This window comes from Schistocerca americana, unplaced genomic scaffold (genome assembly GCF_021461395.2).
Source record: "Schistocerca americana isolate TAMUIC-IGC-003095 unplaced genomic scaffold, iqSchAmer2.1 HiC_scaffold_536, whole genome shotgun sequence".
Lineage (NCBI taxonomy): Eukaryota > Metazoa > Arthropoda > Insecta > Orthoptera > Acrididae > Schistocerca > Schistocerca americana.
Window position 1 is genome coordinate 25,001 of NW_025726276.1, and position 5,000 is coordinate 30,000.

Below are 5,000 nucleotides of genomic sequence, written 5' to 3' on the forward strand. Positions count from 1 at the left end.
TCTCGTTCGTTATCGGAATTAACCAGACAAATCGCTCCACCAACTAAGAACGGCCATGCACCACCACCCACCGAATCAAGAAAGAGCTATCAATCTGTCAATCCTTCCGGTGTCCGGGCCTGGTGAGGTTTCCCGTGTTGAGTCAAATTAAGCCGCAGGCTCCACTCCTGGTGGTGCCCTTCCGTCAATTCCTTTAAGTTTCAGCTTTGCAACCATACTTCCCCCGGAACCCAAAAGCTTTGGTTTCCCGGAGGCTGCCCGCCGAGTCATCGGAGGAACTGCGGCGGATCGCTGGCTGGCATCGTTTATGGTTAGAACTAGGGCGGTATCTGATCGCCTTCGAACCTCTAACTTTCGTTCTTGATTAATGAAAACATACTTGGCAAATGCTTTCGCTTCTGTTCGTCTTGCGACGATCCAAGAATTTCACCTCTAACGTCGCAATACGAATGCCCCCGCCTGTCCCTATTAATCATTACCTCGGGTTCCGAAAACCAACAAAATAGAACCGAGGTCCTATTCCATTATTCCATGCACACAGTATTCAGGCGGGCTTGCCTGCTTTAAGCACTCTAATTTGTTCAAAGTAAACGTGCCGGCCCACCGAGACACTCACTCAAGAGCACCCTGGTAGGATTGCAACGGGGTCCGCCTCGGGACGCACGAGCACGCACGAGGCGCGTCGCACGCCTTCAGCTCGCCCCACCGGCAGGACGTCCCACGATACATGCCAGTTAAACACCGACGGGCGGTGAACCAACAGCGTGGGACACAAATCCAACTACGAGCTTTTTAACCGCAACAACTTTAATATACGCTATTGGAGCTGGAATTACCGCGGCTGCTGGCACCAGACTTGCCCTCCAATAGATACTCGTTAAAGGATTTAAAGTGTACTCATTCCGATTACGGGGCCTCGGATGAGTCCCGTATCGTTATTTTTCGTCACTACCTCCCCGTGCCGGGAGTGGGTAATTTGCGCGCCTGCTGCCTTCCTTGGATGTGGTAGCCGTTTCTCAGGCTCCCTCTCCGGAATCGAACCCTGATTCCCCGTTACCCGTTACAACCATGGTAGGCGCAGAACCTACCATCGACAGTTGATAAGGCAGACATTTGAAAGATGCGTCGCCGGTACGAGGACCGTGCGATCAGCCCAAAGTTATTCAGAGTCACCAAGGCAAACGGACCGGACGAGCCGACCGATTGGTTTTGATCTAATAAAAGCGTCCCTTCCATCTCTGGTCGGGACTCTGTTTGCATGTATTAGCTCTAGAATTACCACAGTTATCCAAGTAACGTGGGTACGATCTAAGGAACCATAACTGATTTAATGAGCCATTCGCGGTTTCACCTTAATGCGGCTTGTACTGAGACATGCATGGCTTAATCTTTGAGACAAGCATATGACTACTGGCAGGATCAACCAGGGAGCTGCGTCAACTAGAGCTGAGCAGCCGGCCGCCCGGGAGTGTGTCCCGGGGGCCCGCGCGAACACGCAAGCGTCCGCTCAATTATTCTGCAAACAGGAGGAGGCTGAGCTCCCCTGCACAATACACCTCGAAACCCTCTCAGGTCCCGGCGGCGCGCAGCGCCGTCCTAAGTACTTGGTCGGGTTCGAGAGAGGCGCAATCGCCCGGAGTTTGGCGAGTAGACGCTTTAGGTGCGACCACCCGTGCTCCCAACTGAGCTTGCCGCTGCCGACAGAGGCCCGGGAGCGTGCTGTCGTGGCATTGCCGGCGGGAGACAACACGCGCCACCTACGGTGGCCGGCAGCTCCAACGCCAGCGCCACAGAAGGACAAAAGCCCCACTTGGGTGCCGAAGCGAACGCGCCAACACGTCCGCACAGCTGCGATACAAACCACCTGCGAGAACCGCAGAGGCGACCGAGCAGCAGACGGCGTCGCGGCGCCGAGCGCCGGGCGGCGGCGCATCCTCAGCGCACACAGTCCTCAATCGGACCAGCACACTGCAGATGTCCACCGCGCTTCGCACCGGGCCCGCGAGGACCTACTTTGGCCGCACGGCGCCGCGTGCAGGGTGCGCCGGCGCGCAGCTGCGCCGCCTGCCGCCTCCGTCGGCCGGCGCGCCTGCCACTGGCCGCCCCCACCAGCCGGCTGTAGCGCGTGCGCCCACGCACCGCGCGGCCAGCACGCCGGGAGGCCCCCCCTCACCGGCCGGGGACGGTCCCACCCAGCCACCGCCGCGTATCGCTTCACACCCACATGCCATTCACGTTCGTGGGCATGGTGGGTATCGCTGAAACAACCGGTTGGTAGCTCAACCGATCGTCGCCATCACTGATTCACCTCTAGCGAGAACAACCGCACCACAACGGTTTACCAGTTGTTCATTTGCGTAACGTCACCAGCAAACGTAGACGTCCATCGCCATTTGCAAATTCAACGATTGTTGCATGCCTGTGTCAGGTGTCACGACACACTATGTCTGCCCACATACACGCAACAACATGTGCACGCTTCGCGAACACGTGGAAGGTGGCCCCCGTACGTATGCGATGTCCATTGCGCGAACGACTGTCAACCGGCCTCTGTCGCATGTCGCAGATGTGGAACGCAGTGCACCATGCTATCACGGTGAGTGAGAAGAGACGACTACGTCTGACAACACGCGCCACTACATCAACAGACGGCTCATGCTGATCGCCATCCACGGCATACCATACTGCAATCCAGCTCTTATAGGGAGACGACACGTAGCTGAGTGCACAATATTTGGACCGTATGGTTCGCCGTTGTTGGCGCAGTCGTGGTACGGTCACACATGTACCACGATGTATCATTCAGTACATGAGGACCAATGTGCAGTACAGTGTGTGATTTGGACGTACAACATCAGCGGACAGTTGACACAAGCCGTACCACAACGTAGGCTGTGCTTCGCCATGCGAATGCCAATGAACAACTGCGAAGGGCATTGAGCATGTACGTCCTGCTGCCATCCGCATTACAGTGTATAGCTGCAAGGTGTTTAACATGAAGCGATACTCTGGGGACCGGGCAGTGCGGGTAGCAAACTATATTGCGGGGGTTGCAGTTAGGCAACACTACACTAATTTAACGCGTCGTATGACAATTACAGAGCAGGTTAAGGCCCAACGTGTGTTGGGTTAAGGCCCAACGTGTGTTGGGTTAAGGCCCAACGTGTGTTGGGTTAAGGCCCAACGTGTGTTGGGTTAAGGCCCAACGTGTGTTGGGTTAAGGCCCAACGTGTGTTGGGTTAAGGCCCAACGTGTGTTGGGTTAAGGCCCAACGTGTGTTGGGTTAAGGCCCAACGTGTGTTGGGTTAAGGCCCAACGTGTGTTGGGTTAAGGCCCAACGTGTGTTGGGTTAAGGCCCAACGTGTGTTGGGTTAAGGCCCAACGTGTGTTGGGTTAAGGCCCAACGTGTGTTGGGTTAAGGCCCAACGTGTGTTGGGTTAAGGCCCAACGTGTGTTGGGTTAAGGCCCAACGTGTGTTGGGTTAAGGCCCAACGTGTGTTGGGTTAAGGCCCAACGTGTGTTGGGTTAAGGCCCAACGTGTGTTGGGTTAAGGCCCAACGTGTGTTGGGTTAAGGCCCAACGTGTGTTGGGTTAAGGCCCAACGTGTGTTGGGTTAAGGCCCAACGTGTGTTGGGTTAAGGCCCAACGTGTGTTGGGTTAAGGCCCAACGTGTGTTGGGTTAAGGCCCAACGTGTGTTGGGTTAAGGCCCAACGTGTGTTGGGTTAAGGCCCAACGTGTGTTGGGTTAAGGCCCAACGTGTGTTGGGTTAAGGCCCAACGTGTGTTGGGTTAAGGCCCAACGCGGGTTAGGTTAAGGCGCAACGCGGGTTAGGTTAAGGCGCAACGCGGGTTAGGTTAAGGCGCAACGCGGGTTAGGTTAAGGCGCAACGCGGGTTAGGTTAAGGCGCAACGCGGGTTAGGTTAAGGCGCAACGCGGGTTAGGTTAAGGCGCAACGCGGGTTAGGTTAAGGCGCAACGCGGGTTACGTTAAGGCGCAACGCGGGTTACGTTAAGGCGCAACGCGGGTTACGTTAAGGCGCAACGCGGGTTACGTTAAGGCGCAATATAGGTTAGGTTAAGGCGCAATATAGGTTAGGTTAAGGCGCAATATAGGTTAGGTTAAGGCGCAATACGGGTTAGGTTAAGGCGCAATACGGGTTAGGTTAAGGCGCAATACGGGTTAGGTTAAGGCGCAATACGGGTTAGGTTAAGGCACAATACGGGTTAGGTTAAGGCACAATACGGGTTAGGTTAAGGCACAATACGGGTTAGGTTAAGGCACAATACGGGTTAGGTTAAGGCACAATACGGGTTAGGTTAAGGCACAATACGGGTTAGGTTAAGGCACAATACGGGTTAGGTTAAGGCACAATACGGGTTAGGTTAAGGCACAATACGGGTTAGGTTAAGGCACAATACGGGTTAGGTTAAGGCACAATACGGGTTAGGTTAAGGCACAATACGGGTTAGGTTAAGGCACAATACGGGTTAGGTTAAGGTACAATACGGGTTAGGTTAAGGTACAATACGGGTTAGGTTAAGGTACAATACGGGTTAGGTTAAGGTACAATACGGGTTAGGTTAAGGTACAATACGGGTTAGGTTAAGGTACAATACGGGTTAGGTTAAGGTACAATACGGGTTAGGTTAAGGTACAATACGGGTTAGGTTAAGGTACAATACGGGTTAGGTTAAGGTACAATACGGGTTAGGTTAAGGTACACATTGTTGTAAGGAAAGGTGTTTTGGGGGGGGGGGGGGGGGCCGGTTTGTTGATTGTGATTATCGTAAGTAAATGACTGCGGCATCATCTGATTTGCCACGTCAGGGTGCACCTTTGGCTCATAACAGGCGGCGCTCTGATTCCATGCTTGTGGCAGACCTGTGTCTTTCATTCCTGCCATTGTTTGTGTGGTGTGACAGGAGGCAGTATTGTGATGTTGGGTGCACCCCTGTGTAGGACATGTGTGGGTGTTGGTGGCTTAGCTGAGCAATGGTGG

General features: G+C 54.4%; 1 non-coding gene across 1 annotated transcript in view; it reads right to left on the reverse strand.

Moving 5' to 3' along the window:
• Window positions 1–1,430, reverse strand: part of LOC124586100 — a 1,910-nt gene extending 480 nt beyond the window's left edge. Inside the window, exon 1 of the ribosomal RNA XR_006975024.1 lies at window positions 1–1,430. This exon is cut by the window's left edge and continues 480 nt beyond it. This is a non-coding gene — a ribosomal RNA (small subunit ribosomal RNA).
• Between the last annotated feature and the right edge of the window lie 3,570 nt (window positions 1,431–5,000).